Genomic DNA, 18,083 nt, shown 5'->3' on the forward strand with positions numbered 1-18,083 from the left:
TTTCACGCAGTTGCTAGTTGGTTCATTCCCGCTACCGTGTTTCATTTCTTCAGTGTTTGACCCGTGATCTTTTTTAGCTGAAAAACAGGAAACAGAGTCCTAGAGGTTCGTTTTACGTGCGGATGGGGGTGCAGGAGTGAGGGAGGAGCGGGGGGTTGGTGTTAGCAAAAGCAACCACACACACCACTCTTACACCAACACTGTGTCTGACCCAGTCTTGGGGGTCGATAGGGTTTTTTTTAAAAATAATTTTTGGCAGACTTCAGGAATGTCTGGGAGCTCAGGGAATGGGGCATGCGCGTGGTCTAACATTCTGAAAAAAAGGAGAAAGTTATAGACTAAACCGCAGAAATGTAAACACGTCTGCAGAGAAAAAGAGAGAAAAAGCCATTCAACACACAAGGTACCACAATCAGACTTCTGTTTGTAGGAACTCCAGTGCGGCCAGTAAAACAGAAATGTTGTAGGTTGATTGTACCATTAACAAATTTTGCCAACATCTGTTTATAGATTTCATTCAAAAAGCCTCTGTTCAGTTCTACATGCAACTTTTAATGAATTTCCACAGCCAATCTGACTTTTTCCTGATCATTAAAGTCATCGCTTTTTCACTGCAACCCCATCTCCCCTCAGTCATTTCCCATTTTGACTCCATTCCTCTAAAGCTTGCTTCCGACACTCATTCATTTGTGGTTTTCTGTTCCGTCACTTTGTTAACACATCTTCTTTCCTTCTGTAAATCTTTTCCTACTCATCTCACTCCGACTCTCTCACTTCATTTTGTTTGTGTAGGTGCCTTTCACATTTTGTGTTCTCTCTCTTTCTCTCTTTTTTCCTGCCTAGCGCTCTCTCTGTCTCTCCTGCTGTCGACTCTATCTCTTTTCCTGTCCAAGCACACTCTCCCTTTCTCTTTCCTCTTTTCCTGTCTAACTCTCCTTGTCTTCCCCTCCCTCTCTCTCTCTCCTCCCCTCCCTCCCGGTTTTTTTTTTGTCTGGCTGTACGCTGCCCAGTGTATGGGAAGTCTGGGCACTCTCACTGATCCGTGATTGGAGATTTCAGGGAAACAAGGAATTCCATTCACCGACTCTCCCATTCACAGCAGAAGCAGCACCTTCACCACCCGACGGCCTGACTGCTCTAACTCTGTAAGTACACCACACAGCCAGCGACACAGCCGCCTGGCTTCATGTTAAATTGCATCTAGAGGAAATAAACGGGTATTAACTACACGATCTGCAACTGTTAACCATTTTACAACTTGCCTAGAAACGTTATTTTCAACGTCCTCCCCCCACCTCCCCCCCAGTCATTTTATGATTTACAGCGAATCGGATGCAGCTCAAATGGTTGTGCAGATGTTTGATGTTTACCTCTGTTTGTCCATATAAGTGAAAGTGTCGGCACTGTCGTGACGTGATATCCTGATTAGAGTCTTAAGGAGTTTTTGTTTGTTTGAGAAACAGAAACAGCAGCAAAAAAAAGGTGTTCCCTGTTGATAGTGGGAGCGGAATAACGGACTAGCGAACGGTTCCAAGCTCAGGGAATGACTTTCACATTAGGACGGATCCAGAAGCGCTTCAGGAGTCAGGAGCTGGATCAAGCCCATTTCTCCTCTCCCTAGCAGATTTTTTTTTGCCCAGCAAGTGTTGAAACCTCAATGTTAAATATTTACTTCAGAGCCTTCAAACTCCATCGTTTGCACATTTAACCCTCCCCTCCCCAACACCTTTCCTTGTAACAACAACTTTTAATTCAAAGTGTGTCTGATGCCATTTTATTTCAGATGCCTCTTTTCCTCGCTTTCACCCCTCCTCAGTTACTTTTACATTCTCCCCCACTTACCTCTACCCAGCCCACCCCCCTTTCTCCCCTCTCCCTGTTTAATTCCCATTTTAAGCACCCCTCCCAAACTTTGTTTTGACACTCATTCACTGTCTGATATATACAGAACAAAACCCAGTCTCTTGTCTGAACTAATCCGACACGTGTTTAAAAAGTAATTTCTGGGTTAGTTTGGGGATCAGATTTCCTTGGGATTTCAAAAAGCTAAAAGCCAGGAAGAATCCGTTTGCTCGAGTTATCCTATCCAGATGCTGTTCCTGCTTTCTTGATAATAGGGAACAAACGTGTCTCAAATCTTTTGATGAGATTGTCATCATGTTGCATTATATTTCTGCTTAATAAAACACTTATTTCATATTCAAAAGTGGATAAATATCGAGGGTTGCGGGAAATAATTGATTGAGTTGGATTAAATGAAAGTCAGTTTGGGGTTATTAATTGAAGTAACATTTCTTACATAATTTATTCAGTTTATACATCTGGAATCTTGCGGCTTCGAATTACTCTTAACAGCACCGTTACTTGCACCAAGGTAGCACCAGCAATTGGACAAACTTCCTTCTCGTTATTAATTTCACATCCCCCCCACCCCACCACCTCCATGAAAGGAAACGCAAGTTAAAAAAAATCTGATTTTGGATTAAAACATACTTTATTTCAAACAAGTTTTTTTTTGAAAAAAGAAGGAAAGCAAGGAGGGAAAAGGGGTGAAAGAGTCCGAAAAAGAAGTTTGGAGGTGTCCCGGTGAGGACTTTTAACATGCTGGTTTTGAGTGTGTTCGGTCAGGATGTGTGGGATCACTATACTGGGAGTCTGAGTCTGTGAGAAGGCTGGACCCCTGTCCAGGACCGGCTGTTTTAGTTCCCCCTTTCAGCTGGGAGACGACAAATTAAACCATACCGTAAATCTTCTATTATAGGTAGTAAAAACTAATTTTAGATTTCCTGTCCATTGCAGCCGTTCGCCTGATTGCTACCAGTTGTAAGAATGTCCCGACGGCTTAAAAGGGCAATGCTTCATGGGCTTTTAACAATTCAGATTTTGTTCTGGAGTCCCCTGCCGCTGCAGTTGTAAAATAAACCCCCCCTTCACCTGTGTGTGTGTATGTATACTTTTTTCCGAATTCAAAATGCATCCCTTTATGAATCCAAATTTTATCATCGTTAGTTCTAAAGAACAGTACAGGAACAGGGCCTTCGGTGCACCAAGTCTGTGCCGAGATGGGCTATATTAGCAAAGAGAAAATGCTGTAAAATCTTAGCGGTCTGGCAGAATCTGTAAGGAGAGAAAAAAGCTGATGTTTTGAGTTATTTTCTCTCCTTTAAAATACTGCCAGACCTGCTGAGATTTTCCAGCATTTTCTCTTTTGTGTCACACTACCTGTGCGATGGTTTATTTATCCAGTTGCATGAGACTGTCCTGGCTGTATTGAAAAAGAAAAGGGACTAAGGAAGCATCTCACAATTTTTCATTATTTACTTATTAGTGTCACAAGTAGGCTTACATTTAACACTGCAATGAAGTTCCTGTGAAAATCCCCTGGTCATCACACTCAGGCGCCAGGTTGAGTAAACTGAGGAAGAATTTAGCATGACCAATGCACCTAACCAGCACATTTTTTGGACTGTGGGAGGAAACTGGAATACCCAGAGGAAACCCACACAGACATGGGGAGAATGTGCAGACTCCACACAGACAGTGACCCAAGCGGCAATCCAACCCAGATCCCTGGCACTGTGAGGCAACAGTGCTGACCTCTGTGCCATCATGCTGCCCCTAACCGAACCACGAGATGGAAATAGATTTGGAATGAAAGTGACTGTTATTTTGTTGCTTGTCTCTTTCTGGAGGCGTTGGCTGAATATCTAGTTAAAATTGATTTAAAGATGTTAGAAATAGATTATTGTTGCTAATCTTTCAAAAGCAACTGGACTGGGCTAGATAATCTAGATCAGTCAATTGGATTGTTATCTTGTAGTTTTTATCCAATTACTTTAGCGGTGATGGGGATTTGGATCTTTTATCCGCAATAATTTCCTCAGGAAATTAAACAAATAAAAATGTCATATCCTTCTGAGGGAACATCCTTGAGTAGTCTTTTCTTCCACTATCTATAGCACTTGCATTTATAATGCACCTTTACTGTAGTAACCCTTGAATGCTTTAGCACTAAGTGTTGGAGAAAAAGAACAGGGATGCTCAAGAAGCCATATTTGGAGGAACACAATCTTGGAGATCTTGGATCTTGGAGGTTTGTAGGGGCTGGAGCAGATTACTGAGCTGGGAAGGGATGAGGGCATGGAAGGAATTAAGTACAAGGATGAGAATTTTAAATTTGAGGTGCTGGTGATCTGGGAGCCAATATAGGTCAGGGAGCACAAAGGCAATAGTAGTATTAATTAATGCTGCCTGGAAACTGGAAGTATTTAATAATTCTTAGAATGATGTCAGAAGAATGCAAGCTGAAACCTTAGTAGATATTGGGCTTCCCTACATTGTATTCCGCTGTCTCCCCATCAATTTCAGTGCTCCAATATATCCAGATGTGATCCATTGAAGACAATTACTCATGTGGCAAAGTGGTACAAATATTCGAAAGTCAGTGACTCACAGGAGCCCTGGTGACTAGGTCATACAGCATCATCAGATTTGGCTCCCTGATGGAAACATCTCATGCACCATCATCATTTGGAAGAGGACATCCATGCAACATATCATTTTAATGATTTCATTTTTAAATTCAATACTTCTTTCTCCCCTCTGCCTCTGTTCTTCCTTTGTTAAAAGTGACAATTTTGTTGGAAGATGGCCCTATAAGCTTGGCCTCTCTCTGGTATCCACCTCAGACACAGAAAATAGATGATGCCAAAAATTGTGTGATTTCAAGAAGAAATTAGATATAGCTATTGGGGCTAGAGGGATCAAGGGATATGGCGGAAGGCAGGATATTAAATTTGATGATCAGCCATAATCAGAATGAATAGCAGAGCAGGCTTGAAAGTCTGAATGGCCTACTCCCGTTTTTATTTTCCATGTTTCTATCTGTTCAGATGTTCATTTTCCATGTGTGAACTGGACAGTGTATATTGGCCTGCCATCCATCATCCAATGTCCAGCCTTTCTCACTTCCAACTTGGAGACACTGAACAGGGATTTGGAATGGGAACTTTGAGCAGTTTTTCTCCCCACTCCAGCATGTACGTTAGGAATGCCTGACAATATGATATTGTTTATCTAACATCTTGGCAATGTATGCTTCCTCCTATTGTCACAAATCTGTCAGAGAGGACCCTTTTGTTAGTAGTAATATACTTCTGACATTTTGTACAAACTGGTAAGCATCAAGCCCAGTTTTGTTTCTTTTCCACAAAACAAATTACTGAGGATGCTATAAATCTGAAATGAAAACAGAAAATGCTGGAAATATTCAGCAGGTCTGACAGCATCTTTGGAGAGTGAAACAAAGTTCGGGTCATGTTGTTCCATCAGAACTTCTGAAAGTACTCCCTCCATTTTTGGATAATACTATACCTGAAACACATTTAGTCTTTATGTTAAATCTTCAACATTCAATGTAAAGACCCAAACAACTTAAATATTTGGAAAACGTTTAGGATGTTTTTGTTACCATAAGTTTTAATACTTTATCCTATGACAGTGTTTTTTAAAAATGCCAGCCTTTATTTCTAGTGAGAGAGAGAGACAAACAGTTTATATTATATTATTATAATTACGAAACAATGTTGCTCTGTTGAAAAAATAGCCTATTACTGCCTTTTTCTCAAATGCCATCCTATGATATATGGCACCTATGCTTGATGGAGCAGGAGGATGATCTATTTACTCCATGGCCTCTGTCCTGGTGCTGAGAAACATACAAAGTGGTCCGATGTCTGTGTGTTTAGGATGGAAACTCACTGTGTGAGAAAAGCCAGGTCATAGTCATAGGGCAGGATTTTACAGCTTCGCGCGAGCGAGACCAGAAATTCCCACCCAACGTCAAGGGAGATTTCCTTTAGTTAAACCCGTGCCTATTCCGATTCCATGGCGGCAAGGTGGTAGTGTTCCGGCCATTGAGTCATAGGGATATACAGCACGGAAACGGGCCCAAAACCCATCTTATTCACGCCGACCAGGTTTCCTACACTGAACAAGTCCCATTTGCCTGTGTTTGGTCTATATCCCTCTAAATCTTTCCTATCCATGTACCTGTCCAATTCTTTTTCAAATATTGTAATTGTACTCCCCTCCACCATCTCCTCTGGCAGCTCATTCCATATATGCACCAACCTCTGTGAAAAAGTTGCGCCTTGGGTTCCCTTTTAAATCTTTCCCCTCTCACCTTAAACCTATGCTCTCTAGTTTTGGCCTCCCCTACTCTGGGGAAAGGATCTTGGAAACCTATATCCTATTATTCCATAACATGGTGAATTGCAGCATGCCAATATAACACACAATGTAACAGAGATTAATAAGGCATTCGGGTGAGATTTTCAATTAAAAAAAGTAAGGCAATTAATTCTCACACTCAGTATTGAGCTATACTGTGACTTCCTATGCTATCAAATAGCCCACATTTTCACCAATCCAAGCCATCCTTTAAACAGTCAAGTTAGACTGAGGGCTGTCAGCAACCGTGAATTCTAACTTGGCATGAGCACGTCAAAAGAGGAAGAAAAGGGAGAAATAGGCATTTGCTTAAGTAATCCTTACATCCATTGAAACAACAGAAGATTCAATACGAAAGTCTTTTTATTATAAATGTCATAAAAATTTAAACGTTAGTACAAATATCAGAAAGTGAAATAAGATATTAAACAATCTACATTACAGCACTGTGAAGTGATATTATGTAAAGTAAATAATATTAACGGTACAGTTCTTTATCTAGTCTGATACAGTCCATTTCTGATAACACAAAGTGGTTTATTTTTGCACCCTCCCCAGATCCACCACCACCCCCCCCAACCGATCTCCCCGCCCTCCACCTCCATCCCTTGCTGCTCTGAACTGGACAATATTTATCCCTCAACCAATATTACTAAACCAGATTTTCTGATCATAAGCACACTGATTTTTGTGAGATCGTAGAATCCTTACACTGCACAGTAAGAAGTCTCACAACACCAAGTTAAAATCTAATAGGTTTATTTTGAATCATGAGCATTCGGATTGCTGTTCCTTCATCAGGTGAGTCTACGGTGCAGAAGAGGCCATTTGGCCCATCGAGTCTGCACCATTTCTCTGACAGAGTATCTTACCCAGGCCCTCTCCCCCATCCTATTCCTGGAACCCCACACATTTCCCATGGCTAATCCACCTAATTTACACATCTTGGATAGCAAATACCAACTTAGCGTGGCCAATCCACCTAACCCGCACATCTTTGGAGTGTGGGAGAAAACCGAAGCACCCAGAGGAAACCCACGCAGTTGAGGGGAGAATGTGCAAACTCCACACAGACAGCTTGCATATTGGCTGCTGCGTTTCCGACATTAAAACAGTGGCTACACTTCGGAAACAGATCATTGACAGCAAAATACTTACTTGATACATTCCAGAACCAATGCAGAACTCAGTGACTTGCAACCCAATGTTGCATGTGACTTACAACAGTATGTTGCATCAAGTGCCAATCTGCCCCATTAAACAGCAACATAAATAAATGTGTTATGATATTTGCATATAGAATGCCAGAATAATTTATTTAAATTCCTGGTCACAGATAATATTATCATTGTGTTTCAACTTTGCTTGAACAGGTTTTATCTTTAGCAAAACCATTTAATTCACTGATTAATTAATCTCCAAACAAAACATATTCATTACAACATATTCTATTGAACATTTGTTTGTATACATGTATTCCTTACAGTTGAATGATAATCGAATACATCATTTTGAATGAAATTACTGAGAGGCAATGTGGGGATAAAACTGACATTCTGAAAGTCACAGATAGGAGGGTAAAAAAGGAAGTCTCTAGCTGTACTGTATTACATTACTAGTACTTTGATTGTAGATAATAGGACACAGTAGATATAACTCAGTAGAACATTTTCAACTAAAATAAACATTGAGTTACATGAACAGACCTCCCAATTTGTTTTGCAGCAAAATCCATCTTCTCTAATTCAGCACCTTAAACCTATAAACCTCCTCCTTCCCCATATATGATGGACAATGAAATGCCATAACCTGCTAAGCATAATGTGGAGGTTACATAGAATTGCCACATTGCAGAAGGAGGCTATCAAGATTTCACCCCCCCCCCACCACCCTCCAGCCCCCCCTCACCCCGGTAACCCTACACATTTTTACCAGGGCCAATCCACCTAACCTACACATCTTTGGACTCCAAGGGGCAATTTAGCATGGCCAATGATGCTTTTTCCTCGTGGATGTTTCAGTAAAGTCATTTTGATTTGATTTGATTTATTATTGTATTAGCATACAGTGAGAAGTATTGTTTCTTGCGCGCTATACAAAGCATACCATACATAGAGAAGGAAAGGAGAGGGTGCAGGATGTAGTGTTACAGTTATAGGTGGGGTCAGAGAAAGATCAACTTAATGAATTAAAGCATTGTTTGAGAGTTTAAAAGAGTTAGAATAAAGTTTTAGAAACAAAGAATGAGAGTAAAAGATAGAAGTGGAAAGTATGCTGGGCCCAGTTTACAAGAAGTTACCTCACTCTGGTTGTGTTGGTGAGTGTTTCTAAACTTTTTTTTCGGTGGCACGTTGGCAGTCTTTAGCTCTGCTGCCTCACAACAGTCGAGTTGTGTATTTGGTTTCAGTCTGTGTAGAGTTTGCACATTTTCAAAATATTGTCTGATTTCAAGAAGAAATTATATGTAGTTCTTGGGACTAAAGGAATCAAAAGATAAGGGAGGATGGGTGATCAGGATATTGAATTTGTTGATCAACCATGCTCATAAAGAATGTTGGAGCATGGTCAAATGGTCGAGTGGCCTACTCCTGGTTCTAGTTTTTATGTTTCTAATCCACCTAACCTGCACAAATGTGCCATGGCGGCACAGTGATTAGCACCGCTGTCTCACAGCTCCCGCGATCCAGATTTAATTCCGGCCTTGGGTGACTGTCTGTGTGGAGTTTGCATGTTCTCCTCGTGTCTGTGTGGGTTTCCTCTGGGTGCTCCGGTTTCCTCCCACAGTCTAAAATCGTGTGGTTTAGATGATGGACCATGCTAAATTGCCCCTTAGTGTCAGGGGGATTAGCAGAGTAAATACGTGCGGCTATGAGGGTAGGGCCTGCATAGGATAGTTGTCAGTGCAGGTTCAATGGATCCAATGGCCTCCTTCTGCACTGTGAGGATTCTTTGCATTCTAAATATAATATTGATTTACAAAAATAACAATTGCTGCAGATTCAATGTTATCAGGGACACCAAACACCAACAAAAAGTCCTCTCATCAAATAGGGAGAAACAAGTGGAAACCAGTACTTACCTATATATCTTATATATGCAAGGAATCTGTGATTTGGCTACACCACTAATCAATTGAAATCAGTGGGTCATTGTATCACAATAATAATAATTGCTATACTTTATTTCTCCATGGGATGGCACTGTTATTGTTTTTTAAAGTTTCCCTGAATTTGCTGGGAAGACAAAGTGAATTCATGGCAATCAATGCTACTAATGCAAAATCCACCCCTATCCCTCCATCAATTTGTGGCAAGGAAGATACTCTGAGTTGCAAATTGCCGCAAATTACTGAATGGTTTGTTATTCTGGAAAACTGAAAGTTTGCAGTCGGCCTCGCCGTAGGTTTTGAGAGATTACTGGATCTGCCCATAAATATCAATTAAATTTGCCAATAAAAGTTCAAGCTGCTATTACACAATGTAAAGAGGATGTCAATGGTCCTGAAATCCTATTCAACATCACAAGGCTTGGAAAGGGAGCAATTGATGATTCCTGGAAAGTTTCTAAAATGTTTAATTTTTTGACTTTTGCTGTCCCCTTTTCTAATCTCTCTTTCTCAAATCTTCCCTAATCTACTTTTGCTTCTCTCTCCTTGTTTCTCTTTTCATATCTGATTTGACTCCAGTTTACTCCATCTTTGTTTCGGTTGTTCCTGCCCCATTGGTTGAAGAAATGGATTGTACGGTAGTTCGTGAGGTCAAAGATTCTCATTATCAATTTGTTATTCCATGGGGCACCTTTTTTAAAAATTGATCAAATCCAGGGCCATGGGAGATTTATAAGTGTACGTTTAAACATCTGGGGCATATTCATCTTACCTAACATCAAACATACCAAGCATCATAATTCAGAGTGCCCTACTTTATTACAAAAGCAAAAGAAAATAATGAAAATACAGTTATTGACTAGGAGCTTGAAACTTACCTGTAGATTTATCCATTCTATAATGGCCTTGGTGGCTTACAGCCAGGTAATTTGATTATTTTCCCTATTTTCTCAAGACACATCAAGGTAGCAACTGCATTGGAGCCCTAAGACTACCAAAGAGTGACACAAGGGCAGATCTGTTAGCCCAGAATGGAACATCGCAGTGGATGTATTCAAAGGAATGAAGATTCAGATGATAGACCAATATTAAAAAGCCATTTGAATCCCTAAGCTATGTTAACATCTGTATCCATATGCTTTCTGTTGCATTTTCTTTAAAACTCTGACCTCCAGCTGGTGTATCTGGTTCAAAAGACAATTTCAGTTGCTCAAGCAAATGGCATGGATGATATGAACGTTGGCAACATTCGTACATAAACCTGATCTTTATACTCACAAGGGTGTCAATCAACAATGACCAGGAGAGAAAATCCTGGCAAATTTCCTCTTGCAGAAGTTCCACTGGAGAAGACCATAAGACCATATGAAATAGGGGCCAAATTAGACCATTCAGCCCATTGAGTCTGCTCCACCATTTGATCATTGCTGATAAATTTCTCAACCCCACTCTCCTGCCTTTTCTCTGTAACCTTTGATCCCCTCACCACTCAAGTAGTACCAATGCTATATTAGCTGTAGACAGTTAACTCTGCACAGACTTGTGGTTGATTCCAGGCTTCTCTTATCTCCATGGCTTAATATTACATTAAACAGCTCATTTTTCTTCTAAACCATTAGGGAGCTATGCTTTTTCTTACAAAATGTAGTTATCCCAAATAACTATTCTACATAACCACTTTTTTGCAAAATTCGTTAACAAATACACAGGTTTTCTTAGAAATTAACAATGTGCAGTTTAGTTTCCAGGGCAGAAATGGAACCACTACACCTTACAGCTCCCACATCAGCAATGTCCATGGAAATGTATTTCTGACAGCTACATCTCTTTAACAGGAAATAAGTAATTGTGTTATAAATAAATATGAACTGCCTTTGAATATGCAGTATTGCAGCAAGCTCAGTTCTTGTTACATTAGTGCCTGTGACAAGTGCAGAATGATGAAGACATTGTCCTGGTTAAAACCTACAAATGTTCCAACATCTCTCAGCACTTTCACAGAATAAACTGTTACTGTTTCATAGCTAACTGATAGCTCACGTCTAACATTCATGCTCCTGGATTCAGACTACTTAATTGAGAAATTAAAACAGGGTGTATTGACACCCTTACTTAAATGGAGAAAGACTGCAGAAAGCTGCAGAGCAGAATGATTTGGGAGCCCTCATACATAAATCACAAAAAAGCTAGCTTGTGAGTTCAATAGGTAATAGGAAAGGCAAATGGAATGTTGGCCTTTATTTCAAAAGGAAATGGAGTATAAAAATAGGGAAACCTTGCTAACACTGTGCAAGATTATTTAGATCACACCTGGAACAGTTTTGGTCCCTTTATCTAAAGGAAGACTTACAGACATTGGAAGCGGTCCAGAGAAGATTCACTAGGTTGATCCCAGGTATGGAGGGATTTTCTTATGAGGAGAGGCTGAGTAGGTTGGGCCTGTACTCATTGGAATTTAGAAGAATGAGAGGCAACCTAATTGTGACATATAGGATTCTCAGGGGGATTGACAAGGTAAATGCCAAAAGGTTGTTTCCCCTTGTGGGAGAGTCTAAGATCAGAGGTCATCATTTCAGATTTGGGGAATCACTCATTTAAGACAGAGACAAGGAGGAACTTCTTCTCTCAGAAGATAGTGAATTGGTGGAATTCTTTACTGCAGATGGTTGGGTCATTAAGTATGATCAAGGCTGAGATAGCCAGATTTTTAATCAGGAAGGGAACCAAAGGTTATGGAAATAAGTTGCGAAAGTGGAGTTGAGGATTATCACATCAGATCAGTCATGATCTCATTGAATGGTGAAGAAGACTTGATGGACTGAATGGCCTATTTCTGCTCGTAAGTCTTGTGGTCTTATGATAACATGCATATTCCTCCTCCATACTAGTCACAAGGTTTAGATTATTTTGTTGCATTTTCCTGAGAATCTGTGCAAAGACTTTGACTGCAGACAGTGTGATAAATGGCAGACTTATTTTAGCAAATGAAAACAATAAGAAAACTCTCATTTCAGTATTAAGATATTCCTTCATGTGACCCACCTTTCACCCAGCCCCATCTCTTGTTCTAAATGGAACTGATGGACCATGCACTCTTTCATTTATAGTCTAACTTGCAATGAACTGCTGCCAGGTCCGTGATTCCAAATAATTTTCTTTCTCCCTCTCATGCCTTCTGATTAAAGGAAGCAAATGATTTCTATTAGGAAACAGAGGTCCTGCAGGTTTCCACCATGGGGTGGCACAGTGGCACAGTGGTTAGCACTGCTGCCTCACAGCTCCAGGGACCTGGGTTTGATTCTGTCTGTGTGGAATCTGCACATTCTACCTGTGTCTATGTGGGTTTTCTCTGGGTGCTCCAGTTTCCTCCTACAGTCTGAAAGATGCGCTGGTTAGGTGCATTGGCCAGGCTAAATTCTCCCTCAGTGTGCCCGAGCTGGTCCTTGAGTGTGGCAACTAGGGAATAGTTGCAGTGTTAATGCAAGCATACTTGCAGCAATAATAAATAAACTTTTTAAAATCCTATCAAAACTGGAAATCTGAAATAAAACAGAAAATGCTAGGAAAATCATAGTGAGGGAAAGCATCATATGTGGGAAATAGAGTGGATATGTTTCAGTCTCCATAGCTGCTGCTTGACCTGTTGGGTACAACAAGCATTATCTGTTGTCTCTTTTTACTCCACAACATTTATATTAAAGTCAAGTAAAAGCAAAATACTGTGGATGCTGGAAATCTGATATCAAAACAAAGAGTTGGATAAATTCAGCAGGTCTGGCAGCATCTGAGGAGAGAAACAGAATTTGTGTTTTGCTTCCATATGACCCTTCACCAGCTAGTGTTAAAGTTAAAACACACTGTCACAGTATGTTCTTTTCTACCATTTAGTTTTAATTACAGTTCTTTTGTGTGAACTTAATAGTTTTCTGTTCTTCCTCCAATTTTCTCCCAACTATTCTGTCTGCCTTGGAATTATTGACTCAGCGAATACTTTTCCATGAGTGAAGGTCACCACTTGCTATCTTGACCACATGTACATTTGAAAAAGTGATCATTCTTCATGGGTGTAGCTTAGATCCAGATAATTCGAGTCTTCTTGGCCACACTGGATTCAGACAAGGAGCAGAATCCTGTCCTCTCATTCAATGTCCATTGGCGCACCTAGCCAGCACCATGACATAATCGCAAAGGCATCAAACTGGTAAAGCAAATGCTCTGGGGACATGGGCTCAAATCCAATTAAAATTTAAATTCAATTAATAAATTTGTGATGATGGCCAAAGCTGATCAGTTCTACACGTGTATCCAGACACAAAGCAATGTGGTTGATCGTTAACCATTCTCTGACTCGTTCAGTTCAAGGAAAATTAGGGTAAAGGAACTCACCAACGTTCGTTTGGCAGCATCTTCCAAACCCAAGCCCACTACCTCCTAGACGGACAAGAGCAGTGGATACTTGGTTGCACTCCAAGTCATTCACCATCCTGATTTGGAAATATATCACCAGTCATTTACTATCATTGAGTTAAAATCCTGGAAATGATTCTTTAATAGTACTGTGGATGTACCTACAGCTCAGGGACTGTAGCCATTCAAGAGTATACCTTACAAAAACATTCTCAAGGGCAACTAGGGATGGGCAATAAATAATAGCCTAATCAGTGACGCATAAATCTATTTTTAAAATGCAATTAGTTTTGGCTTTCTCAGCAACTCTCAGACCAAAGAGCAAAGAAAATTGCTAAAACACAAACTAGTTGCTGAATTGACATCAGGAGCGAAAACGTTGATCAATTCTGTGCCATAGAGACACGCAGACTGATCACACTGTCCTGTACACTGTGATCAGAGCCGTGAGGATTCTGACATCGGAACAAAATTGAGGTTCAATTTATGAATGGATATGTTTGCCTCGGTCTGTTTAAGTTCCTCCAACACAGCTGAACAAATTCTGAAGAAAATTGATGCTGAGTTTTTTTTTATAATGATTGTTTGAAAACTATTATTACATTCATTTCGAATGAATTCCTTTGTAAACAGCTGTGTACAGCTCATTGTAAAACCGGCGATTATTTCAGGGTTTACACTTCTTCGTTTGCGAAAGCAATCTCTGGCATTATAAAAGCCTTCCGATATACCCACATCTTTCCCCTTTGTTGCCTAATTTCCCAACATGTGGCTGTTATTTTCCGTAGCATAGTCCCAGGATTTTATAGTGTGGTTAGTGTGTATTTTGAAAATTCCATTACTGTTAGTGTGTCGACTGCCTGCAGCTTCGCAACTGAGGCTAATGCTACAATCTCCACTGCCTCGCAGTGCCCCACAAACAGTGCCACAGTATACCTGCCGTCCCAGCATACTATCTGAGTAGACTGGAGAGCTGCTGGGAGCAGTTTCAGACTGCTACCTGCCCCGTAGCGGTGTAAACCAGCAGCAGCCCCTTCACATCGACCAGGGGGATGGGGAAAACAGCAGGCTTCTATATATGATCAGACGCCAAGGATGGCACGGTGGCACTGTGGTTAGCATTGCTGTCCCACAGTGCCAGGATTCGATTCCCGGCTTGGTTCACTGTCTGTGTGGAGTCTGCATGTTCTCTCTGTGTCTGCGTAAGTTTCCTCCGGGTGCTCTGGTTTCCTCCCACAGTCCGAAAGACATGCTGGTTAGGTGCATTGGCCATGCTAAATTCTTCCTCAGAGTGCCCAAACAGATGCTGGAGTGTGATCACTATGGGGTTTTCACAGTAACTTCATTGCAGTGTGAATGTAAGCCTACTTATGACAGTAATAAATAAAGTTTAAGCATGCCATTCAGTGGCTTTTAGATGCGTGTTCAATAAAATAACCACAAAATAATTGAATTAAACTGTTTTAAAGTCCAAGCTAAGAGAAACTCCATCACCCTTTCACAGGGAAATGTCAAAAAAGGGGCAGGAAATTTTGACCTTTTAAGATATTTAAATAGTCTCCTCAGGCTGTGCTTGCATCAATTATTACAATTTTGAAGTGTCCTGGTATTGATTTGTTCTGCACTTTTAATGTTGCTTCGATATTGGCGGGGTGCATCTTTCCACAGCTGGGTCAGCACAACTTTGGGCTATGGTGTTCACTGAAGATTGGCACTAAGGGCACCGATGTCAGCCAATGACTGCTTCTCCTCAGTTAACATCTTGTGAAAACAACACACAGCCAAAACACAGAGGGAGGCAATGAATATCAAATGGCAGATGGGATTATAGTAACCAGCCTCCTTGTGTGATTTCAATAAGGAATTAGTTATGGCTATTGGGGCTAAAGGGATCAAGGGATATAGTGGGATATTGAATTTGATGATCAGCCATGATCAAAATGAATGGCAGAACAGGTTTGAAGGACCGAATGGCCTACTCCTGCTTCTAGCTTCTATGTTTCTAGAAAGTGGATTGAACAATCTTCCACTACCTACTGAAAAGCATAGAATACTAATGTGTTTGGAAATCAGAATATGTGATATTGGTAAAAGCAAATGACTGTGGATGCTGGAAGCTTAAACAATTTGAGCCCTGACCAAGACTCAAAATGTTGGCTCTATTCTCTCTCCACAGATGCTGTCAGATCTGCTGGGGTTTTCCAGCATTTTCTGTTTTTGTGTGGTATCAGTGTTTAGTTTTGCGTTTCAACGGTGAACTGGAACCGTGCGAGTATTTTTAAAAAAGCAGATTTATTGACGAAACAGGAATCGGATGATTGCATCAAATGGGGTGGCATGGTGGCACAGTGGTTAGCACTGCTGCCTCACAGATCCAGGGGCCCAGGTTCAATTCCAGCCTTGGGTCATGCACTCAAGTTTGTACTTTCTGCCTGTGTCTGTGTGAGTTTCCTCCCACAATCCAAAAATATGTGAGTTAGATAAATTGGCCATGTTAAATTGATCCTAATGTCAGGGGGATGGATGTGGGATTATGGTATAGGGCCTGGCTGGGATTGTGGTCAGGACAGACTTGATGGGCTGAATGGCCTCTTTCTGTACTGTAGGGATTCCATTTACCCACATTTTGATCAGAGTTAAGCAGCTCAGTCATTGTCATTTACATATATCATAACAGAGAGTAAAATCAGATTGCTGACTGTAGAACCGTGACTGATCCTTTTGACACTCAGTGCCTGGCTCTATGCTGGTGAACACAGTAAGAAGTCTGACAACACCAAGTTTAAGTCCAACCGATTTATTTGATGGTAAACTCACAAGCTTTTGAGGTTTCCCTCTTCGTCAGATGAATGGAGAGTTCTGGCCTTAGACAGTGCATATGACAGCACAGACAGTTTACAGATTACATCATGACATCTATGCTGGTGAACCCACTGGACTAATGAGAAGGGAGAGCATCTTTTTAAATATTCGAGTCCTGCCTGGTTTTCATTGACAAATGTCAGTTCATTAAAAAAATATAAGTTTGAAGAAGATCTGATATTCAAATGTTTTATTGCCCATCTACAAGATTATAAATTATTCCACATAGCATCATTTAGAACATCTAACTTTCTATCATTGCTGCCATTGTTAGTTATATATTGGAAGCTTTTAAGTATTTAAGTATTTCAAAAGCTAACTGTAAAGAAGAAAGAGAAGTAGGATTAATTCTATACCGTCTAATCATCCATCTTGAAAAAAAAACATCTTTTTGGTTAGGTACATTGGCCGTGCTAAATTCTCCCTTAGTGTACCCAAACAGGCACCAGAGTGTGCTTGTAGTAGATTTTCACAGTAACTTCACTGCGGTGTTAGTGTAAGCCTACTTGTGACACTAATAATTAAACTTAAACTTTTTGATCATCAATTCTAGGTTAACATTGAAGGCTCGGTGAGGTGTGGGGAGTGTAAGGCGAAGTCCGAAATGATGCTTATAGGAATTGGTCACACCCCTTTCAGTTACCATTTCACCAGAATCCTCCTGTCTTTATGATACCCATTGTGTTCACAATGCAGATAACACGCTCTTCCCCATTGGTAGACTTGAATCATTGAACTACCTCACCCTCCATCGCTTGCCTACAATAACCTCATTAGTTACCTTGGAGTGAAAGTTGCCTTTGAATTTATACCCCCCACTGTTACTGGATTTCACTAAAGATTTTTGATTTGGTTTGATTTATTATTGTTGCCTGTCTTTGTATACAGCAAAAAGTATTGTTTCTTGCACACAATACAGACAAAGATCACTGTACACAGAGAAGGAAAGGAGAGGGTGCAGAATGTAGTGTTACAGTTATAGCTAGGGTGCAGAGAAAGATTGACTTAATATGAGGTAGGGCCATTCAAAACTCGGATGGCAGCAGGGAAGAAGCTGTTCTTGAGTCGGTTGGTACAAGACCTCAGACGTTTGTATTTTTTTTCCAATGGAGGACGGTGGAAGAGAGTATATCTGGGGTACATGGGGCCCTTGATTACACTGGCTGCTTTTCCGAGGCAGCAGGAAGTGTAGACAGAGTCAAAGAATAGAAGGCTGGTTTGTAGGATGGACTGGGCTTTGTTCATGACACCTTGTAGTTTCTTGCGGTCTTAGACAGGCCAGGAGCCATACCAAGCTGTGATACATCTAGGAAGAATGCTTTCTATGGTGCATTTGTAAAAGTTGGTGAGAGTCACAGCGGACATGTCAAATTTCCTTAAAGCTTTGAGAAAGTAGAGGCATTGGTGAGCTTTCTTAACAATAGCTTTGACGTGGATGGACCAGGACAGGTTGTTGGTGATCTGGACACCTAAAAAC

The 18,083-nt window shown here is 40.7% G+C and overlaps 1 protein-coding gene across 2 annotated transcripts in view; it reads left to right on the plus strand.

Moving 5' to 3' along the window:
- Positions 1-1,076: 1,076 nt before the first annotated feature.
- erg (ETS transcription factor ERG) overlaps positions 1,077-18,083 on the plus strand; it is a 256,496-nt gene continuing 239,489 nt past the window's right edge. Inside the window, exon 1 of one of the 2 annotated variants that reach the window (XM_080203717.1) lies at positions 1,077-1,145. The gene's annotated coding sequence lies outside the window, so the exon portion shown is untranslated. The remainder of the gene's footprint in view (positions 1,146-18,083) is intronic. The other variant, XM_080203718.1, reaches the window with a different exon arrangement.

The sequence above is a fragment of the Carcharhinus amblyrhynchos genome, chromosome 15, assembly GCF_965287045.1.
Source record: "Carcharhinus amblyrhynchos chromosome 15, sCarAmb.v2.hapA, whole genome shotgun sequence".
In the NCBI taxonomy this organism is placed as follows: domain Eukaryota; kingdom Metazoa; phylum Chordata; class Chondrichthyes; order Carcharhiniformes; family Carcharhinidae; genus Carcharhinus; species Carcharhinus amblyrhynchos.